This window comes from Pseudophryne corroboree, chromosome 2 (genome assembly GCF_028390025.1).
Source record: "Pseudophryne corroboree isolate aPseCor3 chromosome 2, aPseCor3.hap2, whole genome shotgun sequence".
Lineage (NCBI taxonomy): Eukaryota > Metazoa > Chordata > Amphibia > Anura > Myobatrachidae > Pseudophryne > Pseudophryne corroboree.
Genome location: NC_086445.1, coordinates 303123827 through 303136576, shown reverse-complemented (window position 1 = coordinate 303136576; position 12750 = coordinate 303123827). Strand labels below are relative to the sequence as shown.

The 12750-nt window shown below is 43.2% G+C and overlaps 2 pseudogenes; both read left to right on the top strand.

The window, feature by feature from the left end:
- Positions 1–3775: 3775 nt before the first annotated feature.
- On the top strand, positions 3776–4630 carry LOC135050753 (spindlin-Z-like; annotated as a pseudogene).
- Positions 4631–6239: 1609 nt separating this feature from the next.
- LOC135050752 (spindlin-Z-like) lies at positions 6240–7094 on the top strand (annotated as a pseudogene).
- Positions 7095–12750: the final 5656 nt, after the last annotated feature.

The window sequence follows — 12750 nt, the reverse complement described above, 5'->3', positions numbered from 1 at the left end:
ATGCAATAAGTCAGTTATTTGTTGCTCAGAGAACAGGTGGATGATGTCTAAGTGAGGGGTTTGATGGAGCCAAAGATAGGTTGTAGTCCACAGTACCTTATCTGGGATGTCCAATGCAGAGTACAGCAGCTGCCAACCTGAAGGACTTCTCAGTGGAGGTATGCAGAGGCTTCAATCTAGGATGCAATCCAGTGTGTATCTCAGCGCAGGAATGCAATCCATTGGTTTTGATGAGATGTCCGCATAGAGTATTACAAGTTAAAGGTAAGTCCTTGGATATTTATTATGATTCATAGGTCAGTTGTGGTGATTTTAAGCTGTTTTATGGAGATGATCAGGAGCATGCAAAAGGTGAGGCAGCCATTTTGGGCGCCAACAAAATGTATCCTGAGACCTTGACACATATGTTGGTGTTAGACGTGCCTCCGGTATCCGCCATTAGTGCAGTGGAATTTAGACAATTGATGGAGTATACTGTCCCCGGTGGTACCAAATCCCATCTAGATTCCACTTCATTAGGCAGGCGATAGCGAGATTTTGACATTTAATTCCAGTGATTTGGACGTATAATTATTAATTACAGTGACCTTGCCAATTAATTACAGTGATTTGGACGTATAATTACAGTGATCTTGCCAACTAATTCCAGTGATTTGGATGTATAATTCCAGTGATTTGGACGTATAATTATTAATTGCAGTGATCTTGCCAATTAATTCCAGTGATTTGAACGTATAATTACAGTGATCCTGCCAATTAATTCCAGTGATTTGAACGTATAATTCCAGTTATTTGGATATATAATTAATAATTCCAGTGATCTTGCTAATTAATTCCAGTGATTTGGATGCATAATTAGAGATGTGCACCGGACATTTTTCGGGATTTGTGTTTTGGTTTTGGATTCGGTTCCGCGGCCGTGTTTTGGATTAGGACGCGTTTTGGCAAAACCTCCCTGAAATTTTTTTGCCGGATTCGGTTGTGTTTTGGAATCGGGGTGTTTTTTTTCAAAACCCCCTCAAAAACAGCTTAAATCATAGAATTTGGGGGTAATTTTGATCCTATACTATTATTAACCTCAATAACCACAATTTCCACTCATTTCCAGTCTATTCTGAACACCTCACAATACTGTTTTTAGTCCTAAAATTTGCACCGAGGTCACTGGATGACTAAGCTAAGCGACCTAAGAGGGCGGCACAAACACCTGGCCCATCTATGAGTGGCACTGCAGTGTCAGACAGGATGACACTTAATAAAATTGGCCCCAAACAGCACATGATGCAAAGAAAAGAGAAAAAGAGGTGCACTGTGGTCGCTGGATGGCTAAGCTAAGCGACACAAACACCTCAATATCACAGGAATTATTTGTTCTAATCAATGGTATTATTGGTTCAAATCACTGGAAGAAAATGACAAAATCACTGGACTTATTCGTTCTAATCAATGGTATTATTGGTCCAAATCACTGGAAGAAATTGACAAAATCACTGTATTTATTCGTTCTAATCAATTGTATTGTTGGTCCAAATTACTGGAAGAAAATGACAAAATCACTGGAAGTATTTGGCAAGATCACTGTAATTAATAATTATAAATCACTGATATTAATTGGTAAAATCTCGCTATAGCCTGCCTAGTGAAGTGGAATCTAGATGGGATTTTGTACCGGGGACACAATAACTTCATCAATTGTCTAAATCCCACTGCACTAATGGCGGAAAATGGGCACACGTCTAACAGTGCACTGATTATACTGAGAACTGATAATACTGATCACTGATGATACTACGGAGAAATGACACTGAGCAGCAAGAACAGCACTGGACTATTGTACTGTAGTATACTGGTCACCACAATGCAGCACTGTGTCACTCACCGCAGGCAACGGCGGCCGCGCTTGTCCCTGCGGGTGACCTGGTTTGCCCGGCGCCTCTCTTCGCCCGGCGGTCTCCGGTCCCGGCGGCGGGTCGGCGCGTTCCTCCGGCGGCTTCCCGGAGCGAGGGCGCCGCCATCGTGAGTGGGGTCAGGGAGGCGGAGCAGGACTGACGTCACCTGCCTGCTCCGCCAATCAGGCAAGGGCGGGGAATTCAAAACCAGACGCCGGGCAGAGATCCGGTGCTTGAGTATCATCGATTCTGCCACAGAAGCTGTGATTTCCAGAGCTCCCACGTTCCTGCGGTCTCTGTGTCTGCATCTCCGTGCCTCCAAGCATCTCTGTGCCTCCAAGCACTTCCGTGCCTCCAAGCATATCCGTGCCTCCAAGCACCTCCGTGCCTCCAAGCACTTCTGTGCCTCCAAGCATCTCCGTGCCTCCAAGCACCTCCGTGCCTCCAAGCATCTCCGTGCCTCCAAGCACTTCCGTGCCTCCAAGCATCTCCGTGCCTCCAAGCATCTCTGTGCCTCCAAGCACCTCCGTGCCTCCAAGCACTTCCGTGCCTCCAAGCACCTCCGTGCCTCCAAGCACTTCTGTGCCTCCAAGCATCTCCGTGCCTCCAAGCGTCTCCGAGCATTTCCGTGCCTCTAAGGACCTACGTGCTTCCAAGCGCTCACGCGCCCCCACGCACCTCAGTGCCTCCAGCACTTCAGTGCCTCCAGCACCTCAGTGCCTCCGGTACCACAGTGCCTCAGCACTCAGCACCACTGTGCCTCCGGCACATCCGTGTCTCAGTACCTGTACCTCCAGCACCTCAGTGCCTCCAGCACCTCAGTGCCTCCAACACCACAGTGCCTCAGAACTCAGCATTACTGTGCCTCAATACCTGTGCCTCAGCATTCAGTATCTCTACAAGTCTTGTCTTTCAGGAAACCTTCAAGTATTCTTCCGTGCTTCCTGCCTGCCGTCTTAATCCTGCATGAGGAAGACCTACATCCGGCCATCTCTACTGCGACCCAGTAGTGGTTCCTCTTCCCGGTCATCGGAAGAAGCCCCGAGTCCACAACACTCCCAAATCAGGTCAGTGATACACTGACACTGAGCACAGATATTAAGCACTGATCAGGATACTAGAAGTGACACAGAGCTGCAAGATACAGCAATGGCCTACTGTACTGTACTACTATAATTATATAATGGTGGTCCCCACAATGCAGCACACTAAGCACAGATATTACCAGATGTATCTCACACATCGCTGAGTACAGATTACAGAATGTATAATCACTAGGTGTATAACACACATCGCTCAGTACAGTATATAGGGTGTATAATCCCCAGGTGTATCTCACACATCACTCAGTACAGATTACAGGATGTATAATTACCAGGTGTATAACACATGTCGCACAGTACAGTATACAGTATGCAGCTCTGGAGGGATCAGTATTTGGTAGGAAGGCGAGGCCTGGTCCTGGCAGCAGAGTGACAGCCAGCCGTATAGTAGCAGCCAGCTCCAAATCTGGCATGTGTGGAGAGGGAGGGGGTGAGGGAAGGGAACAAGCGCTGGAAGGTCTGAGCAGAGGGCTTGGAAGTTCAGGGGCAGTGAGGTGCACAGTGGTGGTGAAGGAGTCTGACAAAGGAGGGAGGAGGAGGATTGGGGCAACTGGCCGCAGGGGAGCACTGTGCTGCAGCCATCACCTGCAGGGGGAGTGGAGGGAAACACATCCTATCTGCCTCAGATACGTGACTTCTGTTCAATTGAGGGTCGGAGTTTTTCTCAAAGGTGGAAAGGAAGGGGTTCTTTTTCATGTAGACTGGAAGGACTACATGAAACTTGGAGTGACTATACTTTTCACCCTAGTTTGGCAGCCCTGCTGCTCTTTAATACACAGATGAATGAAGACTCCATTTGGAAAGGCGGCCGCTCAGCGATCAAGAGCTGATGCAGCACATGCAGGTGTTTCTGCAATATGATGAAGAAAAGAACATCTCATAAGAAACATCGAAACAATATGGGACCAAGTAAACCAATCTCCCAGCCAAGGCGAAATATTGTAGGCTGTAGAATACAGCGTGGGTGGAAAGAGGGCAGTGGGCCAATAACCCAGTGGAAAGGAACAGTTCTGGATCAAGTACCAGTAAATCCCTCCCTCTATCTTTTAAAGTATGATGGATTTGATTGTGTCTATGGACTTGAGCTTCACAAGGATGAAAGGGTGTCTGCTCTTGTTGTTCTACCAGACAGAGTTGCCTCATCCCAAATCAGCGATGCCCATTTGGCTGACACAATGATTGGTAAAGCAGTGGAGCATATGTTTGAAACAGAGGATGGTTCCAAGGATAAGTGACGAGGGATGGTATTAGCACGAGCACCTATTATGAACACATGGTTTTATATAACCTCTGAAAAGGACCGAGTCTTATATATGTATCAACTTTTAGATGAATATAAAGAAGGAGATCTTCGGATCATGCCAGACTCAAATGATTCCCCTCCAGCTGAAAGAGAACCAGGGGAGGTTGTGGACAGCCTGGTGGGCAAGCAAGTGGAATATGCCAAAGAAGATGGCTCAAAAAGTACTGGCATGGTTATTCATCAAGTTGAAGCTAAACCATCTGTGTACTTCATTAAGTTTGATGACGATTTCCATATTTATGTCTACGATTTGGTGAAGACATCCTAAATGGGATTCTGTACTTTTTTTTTTTTGCCAAACGTAATCTAATGTAAACATTTGTAGAAAGTCGCTGCTTTCTGATTACAGAAATGCTCAGATATTCCTGTGAATCAACAATCCCTTCCCAGAGGAAAAAGAAATTGAGAAACCGTTGTTTGAGAACATTTGTTCTCTTTCCCTACAAAGGAACAAACCACTTTCCAAGAAGACTGACGTTTTTGGGATTATGGAGACATAATGTTTTTGAATATAAATCCTAAAGCAGGTGGTGTATTAGAGCAAAAGAGTGCAAGAGACCAGCCATGCAGTTTCTGAAATATTATGACAAAATGTTACTGTATTTCATAAGCACTCATTCCTAACTCTGCTAAGTACTGTTTGGTATACTGTATCTGGCTTCCATGAGGTAGTTGTCCATTATTTCAGCTTCCATTGACCTTTTTGAAAGCGGTAGAAGTTATTGATTCTTTTTTTAATTTTTATTTTCCCCTATTTTTAATTTTCTCCTGCATAGCCCAGTAAAATGTTGCATTGTTAAGTATTGACTTGTGCCTTCTGGGCGTCCACTTCTTCACCAAACCCAGCCAAATCTCATCCTAACCCTCTGTTCCACGTTCTCTATGTACCCCATCTGTGTCAACCATGTCTGTCTGTCTACCCCTCCCCTTTAGATTGTAAACTCTCAGGAGCAGGGCCCTCTTCCCTCATGTGCTTATCCTTTGTCTTACTTTAATAATCTTCAACTGTACCACATCCAGCAGTCTTCTGCCACTTGATACTTATTCCAGTGTCATCTGCTGATGTAACTATGTTTATTTACCCTGTACTTGTCCTATACTGTCATCAACTGTAAGTTGCTGTTTTCCTGTTTGATTATTTATGTACTCTGTAATTGGGCACTGCGGAACCCTTGTGGCGCCATATAAATAAAGGATAATAATAATAATAATTTAGGGTGTATAATCCCCAGGTGTATCTCACACATCGCTCAGTACAGATTACAGGATGTATAATCACCAGGTGTATAACAAACATCACACATTACAGTTTACAGGGTGTATAATTAATTACCAGTTGTATCTCACACATCGCACAGTACAGTATATAGGGTGTATAATCCCCAGGTGTATCTCACACATCACTCAGTACAGATTACAGGATGTATAATTACCAGGTGTATAACACATGTCGCACAGTACAGTATACAGTATGCAGCTCTGGAGGGATCAGTATTTGGTAGGAAGGCGAGGCCTGGTCCTGGCAGCAGAGTGACAGTCAGCCGTATAGTAGCAGCCAGCTCCAAATCTGGCATGTGTGGAGAGGGAGGGGGTGAGGGAAGGGAACAAGCGCTGGAAGGTCTGAGCAGAGGGCTTGGAAGTTCAGGGGCAGTGAGGTGCACAGTGGTGGTGAAGGAGTCTGACAAAGGAGGGAGGAGGAGGATTGGGGCAACTGGCCGCAGGGGAGCACTGTGCTGCAGCCATCACCTGCAGGGGGAGTGGAGGGAAACACATCCTATCTGCCTCAGATACGTGACTTCTGTTCAATTGAGGGTCGGAGTTTTTCTCAAAGGTGGAAAGGAAGGGGTTCTTTTTCATGTAGACTAGAAGGACTACATGAAACTTGGAGTGACTATACTTTTCACCCTAGTTTGGCAGCCCTGCTGCTCTTTAATACACAGATGAATGAAGACTCCATTTGGAAAGGCGGCCGCTCAGCGATCAAGAGCTGATGCAGCACATGCAGGTGTTTCTGCAATATGATGAAGAAAAGAACATCTCATAAGAAACATCGAAACAATATGGGACCAAGTAAACCAATCTCCCAGCCAAGGCGAAATATTGTAGGCTGTAGAATACAGCGTGGGTGGAAAGAGGGCAGTGGGCCAATAACCCAGTGGAAAGGAACAGTTCTGGATCAAGTACCAGTAAATCCCTCCCTCTATCTTTTAAAGTATGATGGATTTGATTGTGTCTATGGACTTGAGCTTCACAAGGATGAAAGGGTGTCTGCTCTTGTTGTTCTACCAGACAGAGTTGCCTCATCCCAAATCAGCGATGCCCATTTGGCTGACACAATGATTGGTAAAGCAGTGGAGCATATGTTTGAAACAGAGGATGGTTCCAAGGATAAGTGACGAGGGATGGTATTAGCACGAGCACCTATTATGAACACATGGTTTTATATAACCTCTGAAAAGGACCGAGTCTTATATATGTATCAACTTTTAGATGAATATAAAGAAGGAGATCTTCGGATCATGCCAGACTCAAATGATTCCCCTCCAGCTGAAAGAGAACCAGGGGAGGTTGTGGACAGCCTGGTGGGCAAGCAAGTGGAATATGCCAAAGAAGATGGCTCAAAAAGTACTGGCATGGTTATTCATCAAGTTGAAGCTAAACCATCTGTGTACTTCATTAAGTTTGATGACGATTTCCATATTTATGTCTACGATTTGGTGAAGACATCCTAAATGGGATTCTGTACTTTTTTTTTTTTGCCAAACGTAATCTAATGTAAACATTTGTAGAAAGTCGCTGCTTTCTGATTACAGAAATGCTCAGATATTCCTGTGAATCAACAATCCCTTCCCAGAGGAAAAAGAAATTGAGAAACCGTTGTTTGAGAACATTTGTTCTCTTTCCCTACAAAGGAACAAACCACTTTCCAAGAAGACTGACGTTTTTGGGATTATGGAGACATAATGTTTTTGAATATAAATCCTAAAGCAGGTGGTGTATTAGAGCAAAAGAGTGCAAGAGACCAGCCATGCAGTTTCTGAAATATTATGACAAAATGTTACTGTATTTCATAAGCACTCATTCCTAACTCTGCTAAGTACTGTTTGGTATACTGTATCTGGCTTCCATGAGGTAGTTGTCCATTATTTCAGCTTCCATTGACCTTTTTGAAAGCGGTAGAAGTTATTGATTCTTTTTTTAATTTTTATTTTCCCCTATTTTTAATTTTCTCCTGCATAGCCCAGTAAAATGTTGCATTGTTAAGTATTGACTTGTGCCTTCTGGGCGTCCACTTCTTCACCAAACCCAGCCAAATCTCATCCTAACCCTCTGTTCCACGTTCTCTATGTACCCCATCTGTGTCAACCATGTCTGTCTGTCTACCCCTCCCCTTTAGATTGTAAACTCTCAGGAGCAGGGCCCTCTTCCCTCATGTGCTTATCCTTTGTCTTACTTTAATAATCTTCAACTGTACCACATCCAGCAGTCTTCTGCCACTTGATACTTATTCCAGTGTCATCTGCTGATGTAACTATGTTTATTTACCCTGTACTTGTCCTATACTGTCATCAACTGTAAGTTGCTGTTTTCCTGTTTGATTATTTATGTACTCTGTAATTGGGCACTGCGGAACCCTTGTGGCGCCATATAAATAAAGGATAATAATAATAATAATTTAGGGTGTATAATCCCCAGGTGTATCTCACACATCGCTCAGTACAGATTACAGGATGTATAATCACCAGGTGTATAACAAACATCACACATTACAGTTTACAGGGTGTATAATTAATTACCAGTTGTATCTCACACATCGCACAGTACAGTATATAGGGTGTATAATCCCCAGGTGTATCTCACACATCACACAGTACAGTATATAGGGTGTATAATCCCCAGGTGTATCTCACACATCGCTCAGTACAGATAACAGGATGTATAATCACCAGGTGTATAAAACACGTTGCACAGTACAGTATACAGGGTGTATAATCCCCAGGTGTATCTCACACATCACTCAGTACAGTATATAGGGTGTATAATCCCCAGGTGTATCTCACACATCGCTCAGTACAGATTACAGGATGTACAATCACCAGGTGTATAACACACGTCGCACAGTACAGTATACAGGGTGTATAATTAATTACCAGGTGTATCACACACATCGCACAGTACAGTATATAGGGTGTATAATCCCCAGGTGTATCTCACACATCACACAGTACAGTATATAGGGTGTATAATCCCCAGGTGTATCTCACACATCGGGCAGTACAGTATACAGGGCGTATAATCACCAGGTGTATCACAAATGTTGCACAGTACAGTATACAGGGTGTATAATCCCCAGGTGTATCTCACACATCGCTCAGTACAGATTACAGGATGTATAAAATCACCTGGTGTATAACACACATCGCACAGTACAGTATACATACTGGTCACAACAATGCAGCAGATATTGAGCACTGATCAGGATACTACAAGTGACACAGAGCTGCAAGATACAGCAATGGCCTACTGTACTGTACTGCTGGTCACCAAAATGCTGCACTGTCCTACTATATACTGCTCACAATAATGCAGCACAAATATGGATAGTATACTTGACACAGAGCTGCAAGATACAGCAATGGCCTACTGTACTGTACTACTATAATTATATACTGGTGGTCCCCACAATGCAGCACACTGAGCACAGATATTTGCAGCACACTGAGCACAGATATGGAGCGTTTTCAGGTAGATATTTGCAGCACACTGAGCACAGATATTTTCAGCACACTGAGCACAGATATGGAGCTTTTCAGGGAAGAACGCAGCCACGTCCTCTCCATTCAATCTCCAATGCACGAGTGAAAATGGCGGCAACGCGTGGCTCTTTATATAGAATACGAATCTCGCAAGAATCCGAAAGTGGGATGATGACGTTCGGTCACGTTCGGGTTAACCAAGCAAGGCGGGAAGATCCGAGGCTGCTTCGGACCCGTGTAAAATAGGTGAAGTTCCGGGGGGTTCGGATCTCAACGAACCGAATCCGCTCATCTCTAGTAATGACACCCTAATTTTTTTACACAGTGCCTAAATATACAAATTTTATTTTACATTTTTGTTTATACAGTGCTTGAACACACAACACACAGTGCTTGAACACACAACACACTCTAAACCACCGATGTCCTGTGCATAATGGTACCTAAATCATGAGGCAGTGACTTTTATGAAAACTAAAACACAGCACTCCTAGATATGGAACCCTTATAATGTTATTTTTTTAACACAGTGGCTCAGCATTTTTGTTTTATTTAGCTTTTCATGGGCTTGAACACACAACAGTGTTAGGTTATTTTTTTACATGGTGCTTGAACACACAACACAGCGTCATCTAGTAATGTCACCCTATTGACTTTATATTTTGACACAGTGCCTGAACACACAACACAGTGTATCACAGTGCTGCAGCCCACAGTCCACAGTGCCTCTATGGGTATTTAATAACACAGTGCCCATTTAACTTAACACAAATATAAAATTATAATACAATGCTCCCATATTACTGGAGTGACTTTGCCTTTAAGTTACATAGTGCTACAGACTCTAGGGCAGATCCTGCAGCCCCACACTCTCTCCTTTAAGTGCTCTGAACATTTTAGTGCCTAACAGTGCCTCTAATCCTATACAGAGACCACAGTCCCACGGCCTCTTCCTCTGGTCACTGATGTCCTGTGCATTTTACTACCTATCAGAGCCCACAGTCCCACACAGAGCCCAAAGTCCCACATCCTCAACCACCGGTGTCTTGTGCAAAATGGCACCTGAATCACGAGGCAGTGACTTTTATGAAATCCAAAACACATGAGGTCTGATACCGGGAATATGACATTTTTCCTTGTTTACAAAATACCATCAATCTACCAGGCTCAATTATGTTTTGATGAGCCTGGTGGATCTACTCTTAATGTGAAAGTACAGATGGAGACGCGCTCATTGAGCATGGCTGCATTGCAGGCGGGGGCGAGCGGTGTGCCTATGCGCACCTATGCCTTGGTCCGCTGCCAAGCATACAGAGACTCTCCCATTCAAAGTGAATGGGACGTATGCATGTCTATGACTCATGCACGTCCCATTTGTTCCCAGCGGTCCACCTCACTGGGCGCACCTGCAGACGGAGTCAAAATTAGCGTGGCTCCATCTGTATGAGTGGGTTCAGTTTCTAGAAAAACAAACCCACTTAACTCCAAGTAAAAGAATGACAACAAGGCAGAGAGAAGGTAATGTTGACAACAATGTGGAAAAGTGATGAGTAGGAATATTAAGTATAGGGACGAGCAAGAGTTCAGTTTTGAACATAAAACACTTTAGATCAGGGCTTGAAATGTTTTATAAAATCAAGGAGCCAGGATTAAAGTGTAGGGGCCAGACGACCATGTTCCCTCCACAGCCACATTACTGAGCAGCTTCCTGCCACCCTTCCATGTGTAAACCAACCCCCACAGCCACACAACTAAGGGAGTATCACAAGGCAAACCAGCCATCCACAGCCAAATTGCTGTGCAGCTACCCCCTGGGCAAGCAACAACCCCCCCACCCACCCTCCACAGCCACAGTAATGAGTATCTAACTCCCTCCACAAACCAACCTCTACAGCCACACAACTAAGTTTGTACCCCCAGGCAATCACCCCACCACAGCCAAGCCCTGGGCATAAAATCCCCCTCCCCCCACCAAGGCCACATCACTACCTCCTCCAAAGCCACAATCCCAAGATATGCATAAACCCTCTTACTGGAGAGCTCTAGGCAGTGAGTGTTTGGAGACTGCTGACAGCACAGGCTGAGAAGGACATGAGGAGTCAGCGCAGGCCAGGACAGACACTCAGCACATGTATTCCTCGGCATGAAATGGCCGCTGCAATACAGGCACACCTCACAAATTTCCACTGGTGCTGCTGAGGCTCTACTTCCTCCCTTGCTGCATAATCTTGTCACCCAGCACCAAAATCCAGGATTTGTTGAGCCTTTAAATAGTAAAAACCAAATGGGAAAAGAAACCACAGTGCTGCCTTTACATAAACTGTTGATAACAGGTGAACTGTAAGCTATATTTCCAAATCTTCAAGTGGCAGTATTTATGTTTTGATGTACATCTCAAGCCAATTGCAATACTCTCCTTATGGAGTGACACTTACTTTAATAAGCTGGATGCTTTCACATAAAGGTATCTTTCAACTTTCAAAGCAGATAGCTGTCTAGTGAGTATTTGCAGATCCAGTGACCCGGACCTCACAAGGATCATGCAGGACATAGAAGTTTGATCTCAGTCAAAAATAATTTATTCATACATCCATAAAATACATATAAATAAAACAGTAAAATAAGGGGGAAAAAAGTGAGTCATACCCTCCCTGGGAAGAGGCTATGCACTGTGGCTGGGAAGTCCCGGGATACCCCAGCTCGATGAACCCATCAACAGCCTCAAGCTTAAGGTAAGGCAATGATCACACACGGACTGTCTCCTCCGTGCAGCACTTTGTCATCAACATCTTTTAGAGGTAAACTCCTTTCTCAAGATGACATCTTGAGAAAGTAGGTTACGTCTGAAGAAAGTGAAGAAAGTGCCAGAAGCAGACAAATGGGAGAAGCAATTAGAAAGGTGTCAAGAACAGAATCATGTGCAAAAATTCATAAATATCCTTTAAAATCATATACTACAGATTGCAGCTTTTAAACAATAATTATTCACATGAAACAAATGTATGGGGAACAGGAATATATATTTTCTACATATTACTGGATTACAAGAAATCACATTTCCTAAAAATTCTCTATATATCTAAAATTATCTACTGTGCATAAAATATTCACTGCTTTTCTCTCAATTAATGTCACTATTAATTGAAGTAAACGTTCACAGAAAATAGAACTAAGCAGTTATTTCAAAAGTGTTACTTTAAACAGCAACAATAATTCAGTACCTCATTAATCATTAAAAAAATGTAAAATAAAATTCAAAGTAGAAAATTGGACAATATATTTCTCAACCACATTAGTAGTAACTTAATTCTGCCTTTCTAGTAACCATTTATCAGCACTTGAAAATGTATTCCTTGTAGATTTTATGCTCTCATATTTTAGAAAGTATATGAAATCTTAACTTAGAAATGTTCTTCACTACTTCACAATTGTTTTTAAAGGAGATGTCAGCTCATAGTTTTCATTTTTAATTTATAGCTCATTTGATAAGAAAATCAGAACAATTATGATTTTATGTCTACTGATTTTATTTGCAAAATGTAATCTTTCTTTTTTTCTTTCTTTCTTTCTTTCTTTCTTTCTTTCTTTCTTTCTTTCTTTCTTTCTTTCTTTCTTTCTTTCTTTCTTTCTTTCTTTCTTTCTTTCTCCTACCCCATTATTCCTATTAATAGAGGTTGAAGGGCATTTAATCTCCTAAA